This window comes from Paralichthys olivaceus, chromosome 7 (genome assembly GCF_024713975.1).
Source record: "Paralichthys olivaceus isolate ysfri-2021 chromosome 7, ASM2471397v2, whole genome shotgun sequence".
Lineage (NCBI taxonomy): Eukaryota > Metazoa > Chordata > Actinopteri > Pleuronectiformes > Paralichthyidae > Paralichthys > Paralichthys olivaceus.
In genome coordinates this window covers 6,207,404-6,235,258 of record NC_091099.1, presented here as the reverse complement: position 1 = coordinate 6,235,258, position 27,855 = coordinate 6,207,404, and the positions used below count along the sequence as shown (strand labels likewise).

Sequence of the window (27,855 nt, the reverse complement as noted above, 5' to 3'; positions counted from 1 at the left end):
CCAGCTGCAGATCAGCCTCCGAGCCAATAAACATTGAAATTCCATGTTGTCCTCTCTTAAACACTAAACAGACTGACACATGAATACTCAGCACACTGGGAAAACATCATGCTCAAGCACAAAGTAAAGGGTCTGCAAATTAAAAAATATCTTAAGGTTAAGAAAAACTCTCCTGCTGCTCTTAAACTGCATCGTCAGTATAGTAGATACTTTCAAGAAATCGCGATGTCATGCAACATATGATTATTGCATGTAAACCTTTTCCACAAATAACCCACATTAAAATTATGAGCCTGAACATGTCTCCTTAAAACTCAACCAGCACTTGACCTTTTAAAATGATTATCTAAAAGGCTAAAGTGATTGTAGATCAGAGGTCTGACTTCCTGTCTGCTCAGCTGTGCTGCCAAGGCAACCTGCAATTCTGTCCGTTCTCCCAAAAAAAGAGTCTAATTGAATCATAGCCCTGTTACATTTCTGAACCTCCTGGTCTTAGACTCATTCGTACCATGACAAGGGAGTTAGAATAAATTGATTTCAAAGTGCAAAGCCAATGAACAATTAACTCCCAATCTCTCTGTGAGGCTGCTCAGGGGAATGTTTGCTGATGACAAAGGGTCGTTTTTTTATGAAATGAATGTTAGTAACGGCTCCGGGGGAGTGTGAGCTCATGCCCAGACTGCTTGTTTGTGGGTGCCAAAACATGGTCGATCAGAGCTGCCTGCCAGCACTCGCTGCAAATATTTGATTTAGGAAACCTCTCAAATCCCAACTTAAATGCTACTTCTCCCACCTTCATGCCTTTCATAACCAGAAAAGAGCAGACACCACAGCTATGCAGCCATAAACACAGGGAACCACAAGAGCAGGAAAATTACACAAAGCACAGCTATTCATACATTTATGCCACAATTAGCCCTGCTCATAAAAATCTTCCTGGGTTTGCACATTTGTTTATCTCTCTTGGTCATTTGCATACTTCACACCAGAGTGTGCAGCGAGATGGAGGCATATATGTGGTTACTCATATACTCAGATCCATCCTTCCCGGGGAACTAGGAAGTGTAATCTGAGACCAGCAGGCAAACACAGTCAACACAGACAAGTCTCCAAGGCTTAGTCATGACCGGTGTGGAATGGAGGAACACAGGAGGGAAGGAGAGAATGCCCAAGACCGGGTGCATGACCTGTTCAATTTATATTTCCATCTGACAGAGGAGAAATCAAATGAAGACAGATTTATAAATAATCAAATCTAAAAAGGAATAAGGCCTAAAGTGCATACAAAAATAACTACCACGCCAATCAGAAAGGTTGTGCACTTTCCTGACAAAGCAAACATCTATAATTGTTTCTTTTGTTTCTCTGTGTGTTCAGACACGAAGGATGATGGACAGGAACATAAACAGCAGGGCCTATGAGGCCCTAACACACTTTTAAGGGCTAACCTAGCGTATGTTTCCTATTCTGGCAGGCCATGGGAAACTGCAGCGTTACGCAGTTCACTCATCGTTTCAGCTCGACTCTCTTCCCCGTATTAATTACAAAGCTAATGTTTAACCGTCAAAGAGGAAACAGCCAGAATTCCAGAGTGAATGTAACAGCCAGGAGATCTGGAACTTTTCAAGAACGAGAAACAAACTGATATTCCCACAACAGGCACTGTTGGATTCCTTGCCAAGGTTTACTGAACTGAGAGGGTGGAATTGTGGTCGTGATATTATGAATAGTTGTTTTAAAAAAAATAATTATTCTCCGGATATTTGATTTTGACAAATTTGGTGAGGTAAGACAGAATCAACAGGAAAAGCTGCTATATTCTGATTCTAGATGTTAATTCAAACAAACAATGTCAAGAAAAGTAAAGAAAAATCTATGTTTCACTGAGGTCAATGCATTACAAAAACTGTAGGGGTATTGTAGAGCACATACCTCCTGTAATCCTACAACATGTTCTATCCATGTTAAAGAAAGTGAAAACTTGTTCCTGGATCCACCACAACATTTTATGTGTTCTTCGTTGTGTCATGCTCCAGCTCTCCACAAAATTTCATGGAAATCGATTCAATAGTTTTAGAGTAAGCTGGCTGACAGTAAAACAAACATATGGTGCTAAAAACATAAGGGACGCAACACAACAGCTCTGCCCCAGGCATAGAGCACCAAGTGGTCATGGACCTACATCGTTCAGCATTTTCAGATTCATTGCTTCCACATTTTCCAACATCAGTGCTTCATTTGAAATAATTGCATGATCAGTATCATCTGACAGCACCATGGAATCCAGAGCCTGTTTTTCAAAGCCTGGATGGGACATGCAACAGTGACACGCAGCCAGCAACTGGCATAATCCTGCCCACATCCACGCTCTTTTCTCTAATCTCCAATGCGTGGGCGCAGCAGTTCAGATGGTAAACAAGTTACGGGATGTTTGGGGATATTGAGGTTAGGAAGGAAATCAGCTGAATGAGCTCCCAGTAGTTCTCTCTCTGCGCCAAGACTGAAGGGCCCACACCTTTGTTGAGACCTGCAGATGCTATGACCTTTCTCAAGGGCTCAAACATCCTCAAACTGGGATTTATGACAGCCCGTCAGAGCGCAGTGAAGCAGCTGCAGCAGTCTCACAACCCCCGAGGACCCACACGAACTAGAGAAGTAGCTTCTATTTACACGGAGCACACTACCAGAGTGAAGTCCAGGATACCTAATAGGATGACTGTAAACTGAGGCCTGTGGAGAGCAGGTATACAAATATCAGCTGGGCCAAGACCTAGCCTCCTTGGTATGAGGTTTAGCCGGTCAGTGCATACTACTGAAGCTCATTATCCAGTGTTGGCTTTCACTTAGTTAGTAACAAAATCTCCTGTTTGCACTGTTTTGTTACTGCTTCATTGGACAGACTCTTCAACTCACTTTCAATTTAACTGAAAGGTTACATTTTTGTTAAATGTCAAACCTCATTTTTTTCAGTTGTGATAAGATGAGAAAAACCCAAAAAAGGTTTCTTTCCCCATCCTCAAGTCAAACCCCTGGAGAAGTCTGGATTGCTCACATATGCATATCAAGCAGAACATGTAAGAGAGGAATTCTTCCCAGCCTGAGATTTCTCAATCATTTCATCTCCTCTGCACCATTCCACAAACAGTCCACCAAGGACCAGAGGAAGGACGGCTTTACTGCTTTAACTGTGCGAAGCTGCAGGCTCATCAAGTGCGAAGGTAACTGAACACCCAGACTGAGCCATGAGTCCTACCAAATTACACTTTAATCCCTGTCACATACTACAAGGGGCAGGCTGTAGTCAGATTGAGTGTTTGGCAGTTGCTGTGCAGATTATTATTAACACTGGATGAAAAGTTGAAGTGCTTGGCTGCAAGTCATGTTTCAGTAAATAAATGGAAATGGAGGGTGGTGCCATGGATTAACTGGAAAGGAGTGGAGAGTAAATGGAACATAAAGGAGTTTTAGTTGAATCCAGTGTGAGAATTAACAAATGTTCACCCAATAATTGACTGTAGGAACTTTTGTGTACTTTTATGTCATGGAACCAAGAGAGGTGCAAAGTTAATGATTAAAGTGGGACCACGTTAAACAAAGCACAGCAAAGACCAGTTCTTTTTCATGAACTTTACAATGTGTAGTTTTGTATTCCAAGTCCCAAGCAAACCTGACCTCCATTTCTATGTTTCAAATGTATTGAATTTAGTTGGAGAAACCCTGCATCACTGAATTTCCAAAGGTGGCTCCTGAAAATTATCCATTGGTCAAAACAATATGCATACCATACATACTATTTTGGTAATTATATGATATTAATACCATCCTAGTTTTGACTCACTCGTAGACAACATTTGTTAACTAACTAACCAGATTAAAACCTAGTTAATGCAGAAATGGTTTCTCATCTCATTCTCACAAAGAAAAAGTACTGAACTGTTTCTTTAAAAACCAAATCAACCACCCAAAGGGGTAAATCTTTTCAGCTCTTGGATGTGAAGGTGGTTTCACACGGTTACTACTACATCTGTCAGAACTATAATTAAGCAGGTAGTTGCATCATGGGGGCACAAACACAAGCCCTTTAATTTATTTTCACACTAACATCAGTAACATGGCATAGTACTGGCTTCTCTCATCTCCAGCCACACCCTGATGGGGAAGAAAAGACCAGGAGAGACAAGGCCCTTGTAGAATTGTTCACTTTCTTCTGGGAAAGAACATTTACTGTGCTTGTTTGTCCATAAGGCCTGCCAGAGAAAAATCTGTCTCTTGTCCACATAACAAGGCCCCAGGCTCGTCCACACTCAACCTGAGAGTGAATGTGAAATATGATGTGGTCTCAAGAGAGATGAACGGTTTACTGGACTGAAAGGGATTGGCGTGGAGGCAATGTTAGCAACTACAGGCTTAGCAGCTGTTAGATGCTTCCCGAAGTCTGATGGCTGAATAGGACAAGCTGTTATGTAGGTTTCAGAATATAAAGCAGTGTCAGAATTGGGCCTGACTGGTAACAGAACAGCTATCAGGCTACATCGGCCTGGTGCTTGATAACACCTATGAGTGCCACTGTGCTCTCTTGTGTCTGAAAGTACAAATACATGTTTTCATATCTATGGTTTCAATAGTTTTGTTGGTGATCTATAAATATCCGGATTATTCGTTTATACATTAAACAACATGTTTAATGGAATACTGATGTTGATAAATAAGTATCAATGCAGAGGACCACAAAAAACCTGAACTGACAAATACAAACTATGTGACTAAAGGTTATAACTGAATGGTATTTGACAGAGGTCCCTGGTTTTGTAAACGTGAATGGTAATAAAAAAAAATGTTTTACATACATAACAAAGGTTAAATATAGGTTAAATTAGACCACTTTTCCATTCACTTACATGGGAAAATGTTCTTGGACACTGTAAGCCTTGAAATTATTTCAGCATGGTTAGGAATTAGGTTGGAAGTGGCAAAATGTAGGTATGTGTTCAGTGAGGTTTAAGTTATTATAAGAACATGAGTCAACAGTTAATCTGCAAAAAAGTGAAAACATTGTAACTTATTGATTAGCCTGTCTCCAATGTCGCTGCAACACCTCAAGTTTTTATTCTAGCCAATGAACTTGTTATACACCTCTTTCACTTCCATGTCTTTTCTTGACAACTGTTAGGAGCCAAATTACAGATTTGCAGCAATAGGCAATTGGTGAAAATGTCATAGAAAGTTATAAAAGTAAAACACCCTGATCTACGCCTCTGTCAAGATCAGCAACAAACTTTAATGGGTTCTCTCTTGGCCCATGTCTCAACCTTCCACCGAGTTAGTTGTGGTTGTTTTTTGCATAACTATAAACATTATCCACAGATTAAGGGTCACAGTCTGACATGAGCAACTGATAACAATACAGCTCCGGTTAGCAGCAACACTAGCCTCTAATAATCAAGATAAATGAGACATGACAGATATGGAATACAGGATTAGGTTTATGAGTCTCTTAGCACTGCAGCCTATGAACTGGGATTTCCAACAACAGTGTTGTAAAACTTAGCTAACTTCTGTCTTGAATCAGTGTCATTCATCCCATTCAAAGCAATAGGTAATATTGTGCAGCAATGCTTTAGTATCAAGGGACAGCAGACTGGTAAAATGTAAACAGTCTCAGGAATGCACTCGTCATACTGACCTACTTCTGACCTCCAAGGTAGAAGAAACAGCCAAGAAGCAAGTCTGTAATCTGGAACTGTGAGAAATCGCCAAAGCACATGGAGTCTGGAGATATACTCTAATACACCAATCTTATCAGTGTGCTTGTATGTCACACACAACTTCAACCAGTGTCTCAAAGTCCTGCAAATCTGATCTTTATTATCATTACTTAATTGGAAGCGAGGAAGGAGAACTACTGTTCAGTCTGACATGAGCAACTGATAACAATACAGCTCCAGTTAGCAGCAACACTAGCCTCTAATAATCGAGATAAATGAGTGAGGAAGGAGAACTACTGTTCTCCTTCCTCACTGGGAGGGGAATCATATCCTAAAAGGGGTCTTGAGTTAATGTTGAGAGGTTTTAGATAACCTTAATGACATCTTAATGGCTTCTGTCTGACTCGTCGGTCTGACTCAGCAGCACTCAGGAATACATTCATCATCATGACCTCATTCAGAAAAAGACATTGTTGAAAAGGTAACATGGAAATACACTGAATTCCTTACAGTGGTTGCCTGCTCCAAAACATAACCGTCCAACAGTTAACAACATGCCATTTGCATTTAGTTACAAGCATTTCTCCTTTTAGGGACATACTCAAGACTAGTCCCAATATGTGTTTGCCACTAGCTGGGTCCCACTAGATTCTGATCAGTCGACATCAGAATCGGACCTCTGAGCAACACCTGACACAGCAGACGCTGACTTCAGAGGGCTTCCTTCCTTCTCTCGTCCTTCCTTCTGTCCTACCTAGCTTTCCAAATCCATGGTATTTTACAGGGTCATGGGGGGTCAGAGCTGGACAGGAACTCACTCTGTCACGTTGAGCGACAGTCTGCGAAAGGTCACAGTGACTCAGCCTCGCCCTATCCTTCTGCACATCCACATAAACATCCATGGAACTGCGACTGTATATTGATAAAAACGTGCCAGGCTTCAGATCTGCCTCATGCTGGCTCTGACTCATCATGCAGGGCAGTTTCAGGGCGTTTAAGGCCATGCATGAGCTTTCATTGCTTCTGTAACATCATCTCCAAACACAAGGATTTTACTCTTCATTATAAATAAACTCAAGCATCTGAAATTGCATTTATGTTTGCTTTTAGTAGAAAATACTAAAAACTACTGTTTACTGCTAGTAGTATACTTTTTAAATTAGGACTGTACAAGATTTAATACTGCCACAAATCAGCTGTTCTCTGATTTACAACATTGCCCAACTAATCTCCAGACACATTTCTGCAGTCTAAGGGTATATTTTGCCATAACACCAAACCCTGTAATGCTGCATACTAGTGACAGGGATTTTTAGGAGGTGTTGCCTCATGTATGTATTCCATTGATACTGTGGGAGATAAAGAGAAATGGTATTCTTGAATAGAGATTTCAGAAAGTATATGAAGTTAACAAAATGGATTTAAGGCAGTTTTGCTAACCTTCAGAAAACTGCTAAACACAAACCAGACACAACACCTATGTAGAAATGATGCAGAGGATGCTGCAGACTACAGGTTGACCCAGCTCCTCTACAGAGAGGCAGACTGCAGCCTCCTTCAGTTGTTCACAGTGCTGAGTCAGCCGCCAAGCAAACATCCTCCTCCTCCTCCTTCGCTCAACATCCTGATCTCTTGAGGAAAACTGTGAGTTACCATAACACATGCGGCTTAAGGGAGGCGGTACATCCCAATTAACGTCTGCCTGGCCAGCAAACTCAGAGAAGATGTCCAAAGTCAAGCATTGCATTAAGTTGCTAAAGTGTGAAAGTAAGGAGGTGGATAAAATGCAGCTAACGATCAATATAACCAAGGATCCATCACTCAACTGCGACAGGATAAAAGTCTCTGTCTGAGGGAGACGCCTGTCAGGTCAGGACCTTACCGCCCCTTTTAGCCACAGACTGACTCTTGTTACGGTGTGTTGATGTATGGCCCAATCTGGGTCAGCTACATGGGGTAATATGTTTCTGTTATTATTGCTGAGGTCAATGTGCAGCCGGTCAAAACACGAGAGCAGACCCTCAGACTCTCCAGGCAGAAACATCATGGCAGATTGCTCACTTCCTTGCTTTTTGCCTCAATCTTTTGTTCTGCTCGGTCTTCTAGCCAAAATAAAGCCCTATCTCTCTACCAAAGACTTCGGGAGAGCTATTCATTCTCTTTTAACCTCTCAGTTAGATTATTGTAATTCCCTGTATGTGGGTGTAGCACAGTCACCTCTTAGTCGTCTGCAGTTTGTACAAAATGCAGCAGCTTGCCTTCTAACTGGAAAAAGAAAGCGTTATCACATAACATCAGTGCTGGCCTCTCCTCGCTGGCCTTCTGTCAAAATCAGAATTGATTTTAGGAGTTTATTGCTTGTTGTTAGGATTTCAAATGGGCTGGCACCAATTTATTTAGTTGAACTGTTGCACTTTCATAATCCCTAAAAAAACAAAGCATGTTCTTAGAATTTGGAAATTAAGAAAACAACTTCATCAATTTGTCAACACATGCACTGCAAAAAGTGAAAACACATGCGAATACAGAGACGTGCTGCAGATAGCGATAGTTTCTTTACTTGCACGTGTCATCAATGAGTTATTTTCTTAATATGCATATGTTTTTTCTATTTGCATGTGTTTTCTTAATTCACAGTGCGTTGAGCTCTCTCTGCACCGTACTGTTCAGCACTTTGGTCAACTGCGGTTGTTGGCATGTGCTAGATAAATAAACTTTGACTTAACTCAACTTGATTTGCCTAAAAACATGAATAATTCAGTTCCTGACATAGTCAGGACTATAAAAACAAGTTTCCACACCTCTGATCTCTACAATACAGAAATTAGCAGGAAAAAAATCCTAATTGCAAATACTTAATACAAACTGTCAAGGTCACACCATTGGCCTTGAACAGGAAACAATGCATCTAATACAGAAGAAGTGGAAGCTGTTGGACATTGGAGGATTTAAACAAAACACTGGGACTATTCATGTTATTCTACACGATTACTCTGTGTATAGAACATGGGATTGGGAGTTTGCACAAGGACTGCATGCTCAGGTAAAACACTAATCGTGACCACAGGTATTCTGAACCTGAGAGCAGGTACATGTTGTACCTGTGTTGTAAACAAACACAGATGTCTGGTCGTTGGGACGCTTGTCTGTGGTATTAGGCGCCATTTGCCAATTCACTACGACACGTTCACACAACTGGAATATTTTCAGTGTAATTGATCGGTGGGGGTGAGAATTCCCACCGATCCTCCACATTCCCCAGACTGAGAGCTGCACCGCCGCAGACACACACACACACACACACGCACACACGCACGCTGGGCAGATGATCACCGATGCACCCGCAGAGGAGCCCGTGTGATTCACGACAGAGTTACGTAGTTAAATCGTTATTAGCTGCGTTTAAAAAGCCAACGGACCGTGACATTCCCCAAACCAAGGTGCAGTCCCCGGGTCCGCAGGGCGCCGTTTGAGACCTCTTGGTTTTATTTTTTTTTTGGTCAAGCGGTCTGGAGCAAACATGTCTCCCTACCTTGGACTCCGGTGTGTTTATAATCCGCTCGTATGTCTCCGGAGTGGGTCCATGGCGGTGGTTTCTCCCGGTGAAGCCCCCCCGGTGCTCGGCGCTGTGGAGCGGGTTGTGCTGGAGGAGAAGGCGCAACTTGAAACTGACAGAGAGGGATCGGTCCACACCAGCAGGGCGACAAGGAGAGGGGGGGAGAGCGAGTGTACGAATTACAACACCACACCCGAGCACCATTAACTAATAAATCTAATGAGTCATCGTGCTTAGCTGTTATCTCGAGAGCATATTATTTGTATTACTCGGGTAACCATGTTATATTTTAGCACGTTTCTACCTCCTTCTCGACGACCACCCCCCCCGCGCCGCTGCTCGAGGTGAGCCGGCGTCTTTTAACTCACTTTAATCCGATTGGTCTTTCCTGCCGTGACGCAGCGGCGGTGCTGCCTTCACGTGGTGTCAGAAACTTCCCAGTCATTAACACAACAATGGGGAAGGCGTGCGTGTTTTTACACCGTAGTGGAACCGCAGAGATTATTTTTAAAGGTTTGCTACCCTGCAGATGAGTCACACTCACCTGGTGATCGACTGCGCACACTGACTTGTGTTTAAATCAGACGTCTGAAGAGGTAGGTGTCAAATAACCGATGGCCCTAAAGGAGGCTTGATGACACACTAGAAATAGAAAGAGCTGATTTCAATTAAAACTTTTATTTTATATATTTTTATTTTATAGTTCTGATTTTGCACAGTGGCATTGATGTAGGCCCTTTTTATTTTTATATTTTATTTATTTTAAAATGTTCTATTCTATTATTTACATTTATACTGTTTTTATTGCTTTATCATTTTGTCTTGTGAAGGGTTAGGGTTAGGGTAACCTGAATTTGAAAGGTGGTATTTAAATAAAGTTATTGTTATTGTTGTTGTTGCGGTTGTAATTATTATTAGTCGTAGTAGTAGTAAATAGAAATGATCAAATGTGTGTTTGAGCCATATGTGAATTTTAACCTCATTGAACGTCTTCATAGTTCCAGATATGTTTCAAGGATTTTAATAATCAGTGATGTGTTTGTAGCCCTCCAGTTCTACGTGGCCTTTGCTCAAGAAGTATCGGTGACACTGATTGGTTGCGTGACTTAAAGTAACACATGTAAATTCTCTGCCAAAACGAGTCTGTCTGCTGTTCTCTTTTTTTCCTTGTATGGAAATTGAGAAAAATATAATTTTCCAGTTAAATTCCTGAACCCGGTTGTTTGTTTTCTATCAAAGCGTAGACGTGGATGTGCCGAGGTTTTAGAAGAGCTGAATCTTGCCTTTGTGGAAAACCACGTAAAGATTACAACTTGGGAAAATTATATGTCTCAAACAATCGTTTTCAAATGGCAAGAAATCACATGGAAAACAGGAGAGTGAGTCTCTGTGGCTGCTTCCCACAGACAGAAATATGGATCATTGATTCGCTGCTTTGTTCTATCTCAACCACAACATGAGCCAAGACATATCTCCATGCTATGTAAACACATTGTAGCCTGTATGTCAATGACCCAGCAAATCCAGGCTGCTAATCCTAAAAACCTATTAAAAGCTGTAATGATTATTCTGAGTGTCGTGGATGATTCAAAAGAAAGGTCAACGACATGGAGGCCCTTCATAAAACTGCTCAGCTATCAAAGTCACTGACGCTTCAGATTGGACACTGCTACTAACAGATCACAGGCTCGCAAAAACACTGCAAACTCAAGATAAAGTCCATGCACTTTGATTATTACCAAAATTTTGGTGAGTACAACATTATGCTGAGCCCTCTCGTGAGACAATGTTGCCTTGCAACTATCAGCTATCTGCAAATGCTCTGGAGCATCCTGCAAGGCGGCCATCGTTTTGTCACCTCTTGACAGTGGAGGTGGCTGATTTCAAGTCAACAAGTCAAAAAAATAATAAAAACATTAAAAAAAAATATATATACAGAATGTGTACATAATATGCACCCTTCACTACATGAAAAAATATTGTTCATATAGAAAAAATAAAGTATTTCAGGGAAAGAAAGGAAGAAAAAGGACATTTAATGGGATTATAAGAGATAAAGGGATATGATTGGATTAAGTATAAAAAAAAGCACAATATGATGCCAGATGCAGATTGTTATTCTTAAATCATGCAGCATCATACAACCCTAATCCTAATACAGTAGAAATACTGACAATTACAATGATTAAAGAATCATTATACTACCTCTAGATTTACCTCATACAAAGGCCACGTGATGCTTTATTTTATGGTGGTTTAAAAAAACTTTTAAACATCTACCTCCCTGTAGCTTAAGGTGAATTAGTCTGTGCTGCTACATATTAATGCATTACAGCTGGATAATTGCAACTGAAAAAAAATGTTTCTTAACGTCAGTATTAAGAAAAGTAGTGAACAACAAAACAAGTATTTGTGAAATGTATATAAATGAAGTGCATCTCTTCCTTATGAATTAGAAACATTGCATCATATCTCTCATATGGTGCTAATACCAGGTCCAAGCATACGCTAATTGGAAACAGCAACATTTTGACTGTGAGAGGATTTGCAGGCAGGAAAACACTCTGCTTCCACCACGACATTCCACCTATGAGGTTGCCAATCAGAACAAGCTGCCCTAGTTGGATTTGCACGGATTTGCTAATTAAACAAACCACAAGGGGACGGAGGATGTGAACCATGTCCACTTGTGTGAAAATGAGAGGAAGACGGGTGAGCAGCGATGAAGGAAAAAGGGTGCTGAGATTAAAAGTCAGGAGCAGAATGACTCGCTGTGGGGCACAATGCATCAGAGGGAGTTTCGCCACATTATGAAACCACCTCTGATTGTATTGAGCACCTTGGTTCCCACCACGCCTCTGCTCACCGCTGATCTGTCATCAGCCATTCACTGAGGATCAATGGGAGCCAGCGGAAGCATGCACACAACAGCTTGTCTGCATAAGGTGAGGCTGCCTGCACATTCTCAACATAACAAAGGAATTACACATGATGTCATCCCAGAAATCTTTGGAGACATCTGCCATATCACATCATCAAACATAGATGACAATGGACTGCAGCAAATCCTCATTCATTCTCCTGCGATGCAGCTAATAAAGTAGGACAATAAAGGTAAAGTACTCACTGTGCTGAGGGCAGACAGCTGACAGACACATGCAATATTCCTCTGGCCCGGATTTGTTCTCTTCTGTCTCCCTCCCTCCCTTTACCCCCCTCCTCTCTCTTTCTGCCTCTCCTCCCGCCTTCTTCCCCTCCTCTTTCCTCACCACGGCAAGATGCTGCCTGGACCAGTGCTCGTTGTCATGGTAACCAAGACTAAGGGGGATTGTCACGTGACCGGCTCTCCTTGGGCGCCTATTGGTCGGACGCGTTGAAGTAAGGAGGGATGGATGGGGCAGCGGGGGTGGGGGTGGGGTGGTGATGTCACACACATCCCACCCGTTCACAAATGGGAGGGATCCTTGGGATCAGGCCGCCTGCAAGCACACACATACACACACACACACAGAGACACAATGGGTGTCTTTTTAACAGTGGAGCTGCAGTAGAGCTGTTAGACGGTGAAGGATGATTTTACTGGACTGGCTTAGTGACACGCTGACTGACTTATAGGACTTCTGGTCTGAGGTGTCGGGCTTGCCTCTGGCTCAGCTGTCCCCCTCCCACAGTTTACCCTCATATGTGATGCTAGCGCTGCTGCTGCCACTAAAAATATGTGCTTCAGCCGGGGCCAGGATTTAGAAACAATACAAGCGTTACAAGACACACGAGAGCAGCCATATGTGGCAGCTTGACCTGCTTGGCCTACCAAATCTCAGCCTCTTCTACAGGGGGCCGCGAGGGGCCTATTTATAGCTCCACCAAAACCAGACCGGAGCATATCTGCTGTTCCCTCTCACACACACTGATCTTCATTGTAGATACAGGGGTCGACATTTAAACAGTAAAAAACACTGAGCTTTCAGGAGCCAACAAATACAATACAGAGGCTGACTGCTGTTCCTGCTCCTGCTGATAATGAGTTAATTACCTACATGTACAGAGTGTACTTGAGTTTATGTCAATGCTGCACATTTATCATTCTGCTGTGCTTTGAAAGTGATAGAACTACAAATAATTCAGCACCATGGGCCTGTTCTGAACAGCCCTATTGCCGTAATTGCATAAGTATTAGTGTCATGCTGTCATGAATTTTACAATCATTTTACAGGACTTAAAAGCTGAGGAAAAAGTTGGCACAAGAGCAGCGGCTATGAAAGCAGCATTTGATGCAGCTTTTGAGAGACAAGGGGAAAAATGTTTTCCCATGTTCATCAAGGCAATAAAAGATTTCATAGAGAAAGCCTGGGTGTTCTGCAGCCATTTTGGGGGAAAGTAGGTCTCTGTTAATTTTACGCTCATTCCCAATGATGACAAGAGTAATCATAGTCCAGCATTGTTTTGCAGACGGTTGTGCAACAGTCTGGGATCACTCCAGTTCTGCCAGAGACACACGGAAATGTTCTTGTTCTGGGAGAGTCTGATGTTTTTTTCTCTCTGAGCCGATGTCATGTGTCGCCTCTGAGCGAATCTAAAGTGTCCTGAAGAGAACGAGTCCTCAAAGTGGGTGACATTTTTTAGGCCATTTTGTTTTAGAGTTTAAAGGCATTTCTGGGATTGATAGCTGTCATCTCCTCCATCCATTCATCATCTAAGCTGCGTATCCTTTGAGGGTCACAGGGGGAGCTGAAGCCAATCCCAGGTAACTTCGGGCGAGAGGAGGGGAATGCCCTGGTCAGGTTGCCAGCGTGCAGAGACACACACCGAACACTGCAACAGTCTGGTTAGTGTCTCAAATTTACACAACCACAATGTTTTAGAACTGTGGTAGGAAGCCTGAATACCTGGAGAAACACCGGGAAAACCCTGAGAGAACATACAATCCACACAGAGAGGCCCTGTCCAAGCCATGCTTCAAACCAGTTCCTTCTTACTGTGAGACAACAGTGTTCACCACCGCATCACTGTGCGGTCCTCAGCCTTCGTTTCCTTATGGACAGAAATAGATCCTGACATTTGGACACTTTGCTCAGTTGGGCATGAACAAAAATCCAGACACCTGTTATCTTTGGGTGTTTCATTACACTCAAAACACACAGTAAGACATGAGCTGAAGATTGCACACTCTTGTTGGCCTATGTCTAAATATATTTCTTCAGTACACATTTATGAATGAAATAAAGCAAGATATATGGGATTGAAACGGACACAACACCAGAGAGTTCATGCAAAATACTAAGTTTCAAAACCCTAAAAACTATCAAGATGATGTGTTGCCCGTTTACACAGTTAATCTTAAACAAGTGACTGTTTTGCCGTCTTTAAGCTCCGTCTGAATCAACCTGAAAACGTAACTCAAAGATCTTCAGCTTCAAACGCAACCGGAGCTCTGCATTATGCAGCCATTTTTCTTCCACTGCTATAACTGGGCAGTGAGCTTCATTAATAAAACATGCACCGCTGTCTCCAAAGCCATTTGTCTCTCTACAACCAGCAGACACAACACAAGTAAAGGTATAATTCACTGTGATAAAAATGTTTTCTGGAAGAGAAGTCAATACTGTCGGACTCAGAATTTCTTTCCCAGTGCTTCCCGCAAAATTAGTTTGAAAATCCTAATTTTGATGAGATTCAGATTTTAAAAAAAATGGCTGCTCACAATTACAGCACATGCAATAACAGTGCATGTACAGTAGGTTTCAGTTATTGTAACAGACTGTAGAGTAAAGCGGGCTCAGCTCTGAGAGCACTGACATAACATAACAGTTCATAGGCTCAGTTCATGACAGATACAGACAGAATGTCATGTCAGTGAATATCCTATATTGAGGCCATAACTGGCTTCTCCCCACTTCCATCAGGTCCTTAATGTTTATCTCGTCCCCGACTCCTCTTCTGCGAGCATGAATAGGTGGAGGAGATGATGAGAGCAGTGATGTTAATGGGTTCTGCCATCACGTTCACTGCCTGCCATCAGCAGCCTGTTATGGATCAGTGAGCACTGGGCAGCAGAGGAGGGGCAGAGGGAGGAGAGCTACTGTAGAGCAACTATATATTCCTCTTATAATTGATCTCACTGGATGTTGAGACTTTATATATTTTTCTTTTATGAAAACTGAAATACTTAAAACTTAAACCAAGAAAACCATTCTACTATAGTTCAGATAAAACTATACATTTTATGAATGGTTTGAAAATAAATGAAGGCAATCTTAATTTCTACAACACAAGATTCAACTGAGGCTGATCGCAGTTTCAGGTGTCAGTCGTCTGAGATAATGGTTTGATTTGGTGCTATACAAATACAACTGAATTAATTTCCAAGGACAACAGAAAACTTCGACCAGCTGGTGGCGCTTGAGGAAAAGTCAGGAGATCATCAAAACCATTGAAACATATCCTGTGTGGACCATGAATGTCTGAATTTGAGATAATCCATCCAATAGACATCCTTAGGCTGCAAAAAAAGGTGGATCAACAGACAAATTGATGTTGCTGTCCATGAAGCCATGTTGCTCACATAGCTAAGGATTAGAAATAATTATAAGACAAAAGACTATAAATATAGTGAAAGTAGAAAGGTATGATGGGTCTGTAGTATTATTGACACATGAAATATCGTCTCATTTGATGTCGGTATTCATCTAATGGAACAGCTAAAGTGATTACCCTGTTTTCTTGCTGCTGAGTCAGATTAAGAAACAGACATCACAAGATTAGGGGATGATGCAAGGTGACTATCCTGCACTGTAACGACTGCATCCCGGCATACACATAAACATAGAGAAGACAAATGACCAGAGACGGATAATATCTGAGTTCCCAGTAAAGTGACCACATGACATTTAACAAAGACAGATCACTGAGACCGACTGGATGTGTCCAGCTTTCATACAGAGAGTAATTGTTTTTAAACCCACAGAGGAAGACAACATCAACCCACCAAGACCAACAAGCGATACTGAAAAAGGTCTTCCCGGAATCACATCAGTATTTTAGGTAGCATGAATCCCGCAAGTGCTGTAACTTGAACATTTAATTTCCTCCACGACGATGAGCACTAACCCTGAGCAAACACTGCGTAAATCAGCCCCAGTCTTTCCCCCGGAACATGATGGGTAGAGGGAAATGAAGAGAGAGTGGAGTGTGTGTGGTGGTTGGGGGGTCGAACGGAGGAACCGAAGAGAGCGAACTGAGAAGAGAAGCAAGAGAAACGAGTGCAGACAGTCACGTCCAATTTCAGGAGGTCTGGCTGTGTCTGTGGTCAAGTCTAAATTTAACTGTATGTCTTTAGGAGACCTCAGACCAGGGTTGTGTGAGGGCTGGAACGGCAGCAATGGTCAGGGTGCGGCCACGCTGAATCCATTTCTCACAACACTGGCTATTTACTGTGTCCATGAGCTGCATGGCAGACTATAAATCCAGCTTGTCCTAGAAGTCAACAGGGTTAAAGATCACGGCTGTGACACTGTGTTCCCACCCCTCCCTGACCCTGAGCCACACAGACGACCCTGAGCTAAGTCTGGCTGTGACCATGGGCTTTAAGGGGTTAACCTGTGGTCGATGTCTAAATTGGATTAGCCATTAATGGTTCCCACAATGAGTAGTGTAGAAAAAAATTATATTTTTCTTTTCTACTGAGGTTTTCTATATATAGGGCAAAAATGCTACTTACTTAATTTCAAAATATAAGTGAAAGGATTTAGTGATGAGTCTGAGTTTCTTGTTCTAAGGTCCAGTTCATTGAGCTATTGCTCAGCAAATTTTCTTCCTGTTCTGGGCAATATGAGATTTCAGAGCCCTGTTATTTAAGATAGCATGTCAGACTTATATGTGGTGGGAAAATACGAAACAATGCTTATTGTTATACATGTTAAGACTTAACAGAAAAAGTCTGCTCGTCCATTGTATGAAAATCAACTATGCCCACAAACACATGATGGGCAAGTGAATTCCTCCTCTAATCACACTGATTTCCCCTCTACAGACAGTAAACCTTAATACAATCAACCACCAATCCTGCCGTACTGAAGTTAATATGCTGGCAGAGTAAAATGAAGACACAACAGAGCATGGAAATTGGTAAATGCAGCTAAATCCTTTGCTTTAGATGGTTTAATAAGTTGAATTACATTGTACCACAAGGTTAAGCAGAAATTAAATTAGTGTTTACTTGATGGTTCTGTTCATTTCCTTTATCTACTGCTCCAAAAAAACTCACAATGGCTTGGAAAACAAAATCTCACTGCTGTGTAAGACAGAGTCTTTATGAAGCCAAAGCTGCATGTGAACTTTATTTCAGTTTGTTTTAGACATGTCATCAGGCTACTTATGTAACTCTCAACTGACTGAACTCAAGCTCATGCTCTTTTCCAGATTTGTATTATATTATATTCATGAGTTAGATGTTGTCTGCACTTCATTACTGCACATTTTTCTTGTCTCTACAGAGCGACCGCCACAGGACGACAAGGAGTGAACGTGGGATATGCAAAGAGTGTCATCAGGACACAGTTTTAAATTCTGATACGTATACTAGTATTTTTAAAACAAATTAAATTTCAAACACATGCACAATCATACATTGCCGTCACAGACAATTTAAGGTTCAGTGTCTTGCCAAAGGAAACTTTGGCACATGGACTTGAGGAGCCGGTCGAACCACTGACCGAGCTGAATTATAATTCCAAACACTGACTCCTGTGACCAGACCAGACCAATTTGAATTGCATTCTGCTCTGTACCAGCTTGTCCCTGTCTGTTGTTTTCTCTCCTGCCCTCTGACCCTTGCACTTCATCCATGTTTTCTCCTCCCAGAGCCACTATGAACCTGCCGTGTGCTCACCGATCATGTCCCCGCCAGCAGGCACCCATTGTATTCAGCATTCACTAAACACAATCCTGAGTGAAGCGTTTTCATGACGGTCTGACACAATGCAGAGCTTAGCTGCAGTTTACACAATGACCTCAAAGCTCAATGCAAATCACTGCACATACACAGCCCAGGGATCCACAGTGAGAGGTCTGCAGCAGGATTCTGTCTGACTGTAATCACGAGCTTGAGAGTGTCACATTATAAGGAAACATAAGATGAGCTGAAGAGCTGTTTTCTCATTCTGCATCACAAGCTGAAACGTGCTTGACCCAAACCTGACCTTGACTTCTGAAGTGTAAGCAGATCCTGACCCTCCTGTTCACCACTTTGCATTTAAACTGCAACGTATACGCGGCAGATGTTTGACTCGGTAGTTCCACAATGGAGCTGAGGTCATGGTTTCAGTTGAGTCTTGAACTTGATACAAAGTGGTCATGGCGGTTGCGTGTGTGTGTGTGTGCACAGCCCAAGGACAGAAACCAAATGCACACATACCTGCAACACCTGTGACACAACCAATGCCTCAGTGCAAGCTGCACACACAAAGAACCCACAGACACGTTCCCAACTCCTGTCCTGTAGCCTGCAAGGTTCTGGCAGAAGACACATGTATTCCTCTGCAGCATATTTGGCTCTTATCAACACTTCTTGTAGACTTTGGACACTGAGACACATGAACGTTCCAGTATTAGTTTCACGTAATTAAGATTTTTTGTCTCTCACATTATTCAATATAAAGATGTAATCAGAGCACAGTTGGAGAATAGATGTTTCCCAGCTTTTTTTGACAGGTTTTAGAGCAATGGTGCGAGTGAGAAGACAGAATGAATGGAGCTGTCAATGAGTTTCCTCAAAGGGTTTCCAACACAGGCCATTACTGGTGTCTAATGACAACAAACTGACCTTTCTCCAATCAGACATGAGTTATATACTCAGGGACACATTTTCAGGTTCTCAATCTTCTTGATAGTTTGGAGGTGATTACAAATAACTAGCAGCTATTGTCTACGACATGCAGGAATTTGTGGCATAGTGTGTTTAGATAATGGATTATGAAAAGATAATAATGACTTTTCAGATAATACATCAATAAAGAAAGAGAAGGAAGATATGTGTGCCCCAAACCAGGTCATCTTATTCTTCTTCTCTTATCCACCCACTTCTCCCTCAGCTCTCCATATTCAAACCCTCCTTCTTATCAAACCAGATCTCTGTGTCGACAGAAAAGAGCAAACACACAACCATCGTGTGCAGCTGTTCAAATATTGTGACATGTGATCTCTGGCTGGCACAAAGAGCGCTTGTAACCAACGACTGGGCCACAAAGACTGGGGAGAACAGGGAGCTCATCTCTGCTGCCTGTCCCCACCTCTCGACCCCAAACACAGAGCATTGTATTTATTGTGGACTGAAATGTCTGCACTCGCAGAAAATTCACACACACACACGCACACACACACACACACGCACACACACATTCGTCAGCTCCACTCCCCACACTCAACAGACATGGTGATCAGGAAATCAAGAGGCACAATCTACCTAAACCTTGTATAGAATAAACACGACAACTAGCAGAGGTTTTTCAACAGAAATCTTATCAAAGAAAGACACAGTGATTGAATCACATGCTCACTCAGAAAGAACAAACTGCTTTTGTTCTGCCGTTTATTCTTCGTTGCTCTTTGACAAGACATTTGTTCGTTGACACTTAAGCTCTGAGCAGATTCTATCACAGACATAGAGCGGGATTAAATGGTCAAAGTCTGAGTCTTTGTAAATTTTCCTCACTTGTCAGATATGAAGTACTTCCACTCAAATACTAGAACTGATACTACACAGATTATCTGGGGCTACATGATAATAACACATCAACATACCTGTGAGAGCAGGAAATGGTTAATATCATCAGCACTGGCAATTAAGATCTAAAAAAACTGAAAATCAACTAGAGAAATGAAAATGTCATCAACAAAGGAATCAATACACTGTCCAAAGAAAATCTGTGGAGTTCAGTGTCTTAAATCTAAACTCAAAGTCTTTTATTGCTGAAGGCAATAAACTACAGGTTATTTTAAGGCCCTTATGTATTTGTTGGGCGGTATAGTTCTCTATACTGTGGATCTTTATTACAGTGTTTCAGAAGATCACATGGGATTTGACCCTAAAAGACCATATTTCAAGATGACTCATAACTGTAGTCACGAGTCAATCTTTGCTTTACATTGATGCCAGCAATCACTTCAGAAGAGACGACATCATATCTTTCAAATGATGTCCTTATTGAGCATAGGTGATTTTTGGATGAAACTCTTTTCATTTCTCCACCATCTGGAAAGTATTTTGCTTTCAGACACATTTTCACAAACACTCAGGGGATGCATCACAACAAAACAAGAAGATTACAGACATTATTTTTTTTATGAATCATTTTGAACAATCCTCTCTCATGCAAAGATCCACGAGTCTTTTGTGCTTTTGAGAGTGAAAAGAAAAATTGACATGGAACCTCTGTGAGGTTTTAATGGGCCTTTTCACAATGTGCTTGCTTTAGAGCCTCGCTGAGCCGTGTTCGGTAGTTAAACCCAATATGTGCCAGGGGCCTCTCAGATCAGAGTATTATTTAATACCTCTGTGCCTCATGAGGAGCCAAGTCTGTAGAGCCTCATCAGGACATGGAGAAAAGCGGACATGACAAAACACCATACAAGGCCTCTGCAAGTGAGATCAGGCCTCAACACTGGGATCATCAGAATAGCTGAACTCTGACGTGATTCTTCACAGTTACTGTAATTGAGAGGCTACATTCTGTTTTTCATTTTCACAGTTTGAAGCATTTGGCATCATGATTCACACCGGATCTACAAGGTGCTAATCCATGGAAAGTGTTCATGACTGTGGTGTTTTTAGAGGTTGTAATTTCCTAAACATGTCAGTGAGCTAATGTAACAGTTAAAGCATTTAAAATAATCAACCTGTCTCTTAGACCTTAGGCAGTTCAGGGATTATTAAAGCAACACTTCCATATTAGATCCAAGAAATGTAACTTCATTTACAGATAAATGAGTTTTAATGCCTTAATTTTATGCCTTTGTTGTAGATGATTATACAAAATTAATTGTCAAAGAGTCAAAATAACATAAAAGTACTAAAATACTGTTAAAAGCATAGAGTGTATGTACAGATGGACGACGCCTCTCCAGTTCTTCCCGCTATCCAGAAGGGAAGCCAAAATATTCCAGATGTGAACGCTGCCATTTTAGTAGAACTGTCCAATTACTGTCTGTGGACACTTTAACACAGTGTTAGCATGCATGAAATACTGCGCAATACAATATTATGAACTGTTTTTGCTAACAATGGCTAACTGGCTAACGTAAACATTATTCCTGTGCATCTGGAACGCTATTAACTCTAAGCTGTGACGTCATTCCGAGGGCCGAGCTCCGAGAAGTAACGTGGCATTTCCCCTGAGCTGTGTATAAGTGTTCAAATAAGGGATGTTATGTGTGTGTATATGTTTGAATCCCATTTGGCTGGCAGCTTTGGTCAGCTCTGATCTGTGACCTCATGTCTTTGTTTCCTCTGCCTCGTCGCCCCCTTATCTCACTGAGCGTATTATTATTACGAGAGGAAAAGGAAAGGTTGCCATTATCACCTCATTAAAAACACTCCTGAATCTTGGGTAAGAGATGATTCCAGTTATTAACTCCAACATTTACTGCATGTGTCAGTCTGGGAAACCAAAACAGAAACAGTTTTTCATTTAGCTGAAGTTATTATACTTCACCTATCAAACGGGCATGAGGCTGGGTTGAATGCACGAGAACATAATTACAGCGTATGTGTCTTGTATACAAGTTGGATGTCCCCCAAAGGAACAACATTCATATCAAGTGGAGCAGGCATCCCATAATTTTCCCATCCGGTGAGGGTGTGGAGCAGCAACGTGGGTAACTCCAAATCCTGTCGTCAGCCTTATTGTGGAGTGATTTAATGGGTTACCGTGGTAACCGTGGTACTTTTGGACAGCAGCCCTGTCAGCAGCTCGTCTCTGTGTGAGAGCGTTTACATGAGCTGTGGTTGCATGGCTCCCACTCCTCTACACTATAACTTCTGGACTTCAGGGAGACGACTGTATCCACGAAATACAGGGATCAGAGGGGTAGTGAGGAACATGAGTTGTAATTTTACCTTGCTTACGTGCTTTTTGATTTTTTCCCTCCTCTGCTATCATTTAGGATTTTTGTGTATGTAAAAAGTTTGCAAAGTTAAAAAACACAAAGTTAAAAAGTCCACTGTGAGGGGGGGTGACAGAAAACTCTGGATCACCCCTTATTGGCTGACCGCCTCCATGTTAGTGGATAGGACATGGACCAAAATTAAAAAGTCAAAGTACATTTTAAAGGTTCAGTGTGTAGAATTTAGTGACATGTAGGGGTGAAGTTGGATGTTTCAGTTAAATACCCCTCACCTCACCCTGAACAAACGATAACACTAATTACAATAATATGTCATTTTTAAGAACTGACGTGGGACAAGCAGAAACAGGTAATACTGAACTTCTGCAGATGACTGCGGGCTGTAGCCTGAAGTGAACTCACGCTCCCCTGGCTGAGGACAAAATCCACTGAGGGCAGGAAAAAGACTTATGCAGAATACATCTGGGGCGAAGATTCCCACAATCCATGTGGCAGATTGGCCGGAGCTCAACCGTGTTCAAGGAAGCACAGACATGTGGGTTATGAAAATGGCATGAAGATTATTCTTTGCACAATCGCTCCTGTTCTCCCGCTGAAGGCTGCTCATGCTCGGCTCGGTCCCAGCGGTGCTGACCCTGCATGAGTGCCCAGCTGGAATCCCCCACCCTGTCAGAGAAACAGCCACGTCCCCCGCTAAGCAAGGTCCGTCCATCGGGCCATTGTGTCCATTTGGATTCTGGTTGCTATAGTTACATTTGTTTAGTCATTTTGTAATGAAGAAGCTCAGAGATCCAGTGAGAAGTAAATATTTGAAGTCTGTGAGATTTAAGTGACTTCATTTTCAAATTTCTTTGGTTGTTTTTCCAAAGGTGCTTTAAAAAGTCTCCTGATATGAATTTGATCAAATGTAGTTTTTAATTTCTTTGCATGTTATATAAAGGCTCTTGAGTGTCGATGTGTTGACAGGAACACTTGCTAATTTCTTGCTCCTATAACTTTTACACTTTGTGATGACTCATGCTAAGCCTTTTTAAGTGGGGTCAGGTTTCGTATACCTCAGAGTTAACAAGTTGTTTCCTCAGACTGTAAATAAAGATGGACGACGCGTCTCCAATTTCTCCCATTCAAACGCCACCCTCGCCAGCAGTGTTCACATAGCAACAAGAATGCCAAGCGTAATAAGCACATTCACTAATTAAATATATGAACTTGAGTTTTATTTAATTTCACCGATTGTGAATCTGTCAACACCCTGATGTTCCCAAATGATTCTCCCTCAGCCATATCTATAAATATGTCTATTACAAGTCCTACAGAAAGATCGTTTCTCTGTCGGGACGACCCTCGTGTGACGGACACGCCGCCTGTCCGATAGTTGATCTGCGTGGGATTGAAGAACCACCAGGGAGACAGCTGCTCAAAAAGCCCAAAGCTCAGTTTGGACTCTCTGCTCCCTCCCTGTGCATGTGTGTGGACATGAATCATACGTCCACATGTGTGTTGGATCTATTTGTGAACGTCTGACCCTGTGTCTGACCTCATGCCGGCAGCCCCTGGCCTGTGTGTGTGTGTCGAGGCGAGTAACTTGCTCCTTCGGCTCCTCTCAGTTCAGCTCTGCCACATCCTGTTTTATCTGCCTCCTCGCCCTGTAATCCTCTGATCTTTGCTCCCTGCCAACCTACTTCTCTCACACACACACACACACACACACACACACACACACACACACACACACACACACACACACACACACACACACACACACACACACACACACACACACACACACACACTCTCTGGTAAAAAGAGAGGAACATGCATAAATTCACATATGCTGATTCATACCAACACTGACATACATGTCATTTATAGCAGGTTTTAGAAACAAACAGCTTTCAGTCATTACGTTCACAGCTTTTTAGCCACTTGGGGGCAGATCAGCAACATCTAAACACAACACAAAAAGTGACTCATGACCTCATGATGACGTGGCATGCTTGGCGTTCAAGTGGTTCAATGGAGCATCCATGTTTTTATGTTGCAGATAACAGTTTAGAAAGCAAGTGCGTAGCATATACAGGAAATACAGCAGAGTGACAGAGGAACCATGATTTTCTTCACACGTATTATAGAATTACAAAGACAAACTCGTAAACTGAGCTTTCAGGAAATTCTTACGTCTGAGGATGTGAATACAACAAGCGGGGTGTTCATAATATCGACTCTTCTCTCAAAGCCAGGGGTGGTGAGCCTAACGATGTATCCCACCCTTTCCCATCGGCCTTCTCTTTAAAGCTTCACCCCAAAAATCACATAGACGCTTGCCGACTGACAACTGCTAGAAGCCAAGACTATTCCACGACTCCCTTGCTGATAAAAAGTTTTTCAACTTTACTTTTAAACATGTTAAACTTGGCCCTCTTTGAAAGTAGCAATCGTAACGTCATGGTAGAAACATGTTATAGCAAATTTAACGAACTGCTATGTCAATTAGCATCTGATGAAAATGTCCAATATTCACTCTCCCTTTAGCTCCTTCTGTTCTCCACCAACTCTCTGTGACTCTTCAGCTGGAAAATGCTCCAATACCCTCACTAGCTGGTTACTGAAACACACAGGTACAGTTTTGTTTTAAAGTAGCTGCCGTTTATAACCACATCAGTTTAATTGGAGGCTGTTACAGCAAAACATTGAACTGAAACTTTGAGCGAGGTGATAAATCTGTGGGTTTGTTGCTTTCATATTACATCAGCTTTAATGAGCACATTTAAACACGTCAACACGCCAATACCTCATTCTGACATGGATCATTTGGCAGTGAATCTCAGTGAATCAGAAGCAGCTCTTGGGATAACTTTGGACTACAAGTTGACCTTGGCCTATATATATATAGTTTAATGCATGAATAGTACATGCTTTGTAACATATTTTCATTCATTTCACAGGTATGATAAAACTGAATTAACATTAAAGGCTTACAGATGAATGATTTTATTTATATTACTTTATAAAATAAATCCTACGTGTCTGACCTCGTCCTCGTCACCCACATCTGAAACAAGAGAACGCGATGAGGTGTAAACAAAGCACACGCAGGCCGTAGACAACACAACTGTCATGAGGGAGACGTGTTGGAACTGTCTCAGTCACGTGATCTAAACTACAGCAGATGTGTCTTCAGCTATTAAAGAACCAAAGACTAAAACACTAACTGACTTGATTTGTTTCTTTTTTCAGTCTTTGATTTCTTTGTTTACTGACGCGCACAAGACACAATTATAAAGTCACAGTCACGGTTTCTGGTTTGTGCGTCAAAATGTCTCTGTGGACGTTGCATGTGTAACAGAAAGCTGACACAGCAGTCCCCCGAGTTTCTACATGATCGTATGGTGGCCACATTTTCATAACTAAACATCAGGCCACTGTTTTTTATTCAAACGGCTGTTACTTCTGAGAAATGTACAATTCGCCCTTCATCTACAATGATGTAACTCAAACGTGGAACGGTTTCATCGTCCTTCAGCGTGTCCTCAACAAGTGTTAATTCCCCAAAGACTCACAACATTCATCTGTTGCTGAGGAATGAAAGTGGAGCATTGAACTCGAGTGGTGCAGACGTCGTCATGTCGAGGACACGTAAACAACAATGACTGAGTGTCCCTATAGAGACATGAGCTCATGGACGTCACTTCAACTCTTACACTTGTTTTCAGGGCAAAGAAATACTGGAACCATTCAAACAGAACACATTGGGAAACTGTTTTTTTTGAGTAATATTTCAAAATACTTATAATTTAACATTGTCTATGTATGTAAATATTCATAAACTGAAGAATTTGAAGAGCTCTGTCTGGAAACCAACACAATTGAGATGATGCTGACAAATGTGGCTGCTCGAAAAACTATGTGGCTTTTTCAATACTAGAACCAGACACTGGGCAGAAACTCAAAACCACCTGCTCTCAACTTATAAACAAACTCAAACCCACACAATTGTGTCTTTGCACAGTAAAGCAGGCGAGCAGATCCATAAATCCAGAACCAACTAAAGTCACCATGAGATGACAGATCCATGCAGCCGATCGTTTGGTTCAATCACAGTTTCCTTAGGTCGTAATATTTCTCTTATGAAACCCAAGATATGAAAAGGTACAAATAAACTACCTGATGAACGTAAAGTTTGTTTTTAAGTTCTCATCCAGAAACACAGACGCAGAACAGACAGGCGGACAATAAAAGCCAGTAACAACCCGCTCATAAACTGCGTATACATCAGACCCAAAAGAATCCACCACAGATCAGAATGAAACACTCAGTCGTGCGTTCCTGTCGATGTTGTGGCCGCTTGCATTGGTTTATAAAGAGCGACGAGTTGTCTGAGGACTTGGAAAAGAGGGAGTGAGCTGATGAGAATGTTTCCTGCAACCTTTAAAAGATGACTCCCAGTCGTGTTCGGAGAGACTGTGCCTGAGTTGTTTTGGATTCTGCGGTTGCTGCATAGATACAATCACAAAGAGACGCAGGTTTATAGAAGCAACTTGTAGTCACATCATGTCCACATTAGGTCTGCAGGGATCACAGTAATGATTGTTTGTGGTCTAACAGAACAAATTCCTTCTATTTACTCCCATGAGCTACAAAAAGTCCCCTGATGAAACCACACTTACATTCACTCGGTCCAGGTTTTTATTTGGAACAAAACCAAATCAGCCTGATGTTCTCATGGATCTTAATGAACTATTCTCTGAGAAATCAAGAAAAATCATGAAACATCTCACAATGGTAAACAAAGGGCCTGGTCACAAATACACGAATGTAGCTGTGGCAAACTTCCTGGTTCACTTCCAATCTGTGGGAGCGAGGAGGGAGAAAAACATTCGGACAAACCGACCAACAAATGGACGGACAGGGTTGAAAACGTCAAATCTTCAACTAAAGCATCAATTTTAGAATATTAACAAAAGGGACGTGTGTGACCCTGGTCTACAAAAGAACAGTCAGATCAGACACCCCTGCAGTGTCCATCTGCCGAGCACAACACAGCTATTAGAGTAATAATAGCTTAACAGGATTATCTGCTGATTGTTGTCCGGACTGTTCACGTCCAAAACACCACGTCTGAGGCTCCTCAGAATGTAAAACAGGTGCATGCACACAACCAATCATCTCTCTCATGTGTTCCACCTTCACAGTTCCTCTAAATACCCACAGTCTGCAGCCCTGGTGGGTTTCACTGTCCATCCTGCAGAGCCTCCTCTCCCATATGTCACTCACTCCAGTCACTCAGCTGCTTCCTGCCAGAGCTGCATTCTGCTGCCGCTGCTGATGCTGCTGCTGCTGCTGCTGCTGCTGACTCTCCTGTAAATGTCCAGTAGCTGTGGTCTGAGCGGCAGCAGCACAGACAGATCCAGTGTCAGAGGATCAGCTGAGGCACACTGGGTAGTTAAAGTCAAACCACTGCCACCAGGGCACTGC

The 27,855-nt window shown here is 42.0% G+C and overlaps 1 protein-coding gene across 46 annotated transcripts in view; it reads right to left on the bottom strand.

Annotated features, from left to right (window-relative positions):
• Positions 1-27,855, bottom strand: part of mical3a (microtubule associated monooxygenase, calponin and LIM domain containing 3a) — a 79,780-nt gene that overhangs the window by 49,930 nt on the left and 1,995 nt on the right. For 43 of the 46 annotated variants that reach the window (XM_069529177.1, XM_069529186.1, XM_069529193.1 and 40 more), the window contains exon 1: positions 9,238-9,354. The exons of 1 other annotated variant lie outside the window; for it this stretch is intronic. The gene's annotated coding sequence lies outside the window, so the exon portion shown is untranslated. Of the gene's footprint in view, positions 1-9,237; positions 9,355-12,388; positions 12,741-23,917; positions 24,062-27,855 lie in introns of those variants that run through there. 2 more of the 46 variants (XM_069529179.1, XM_069529180.1) reach the window with 2 other exon arrangements.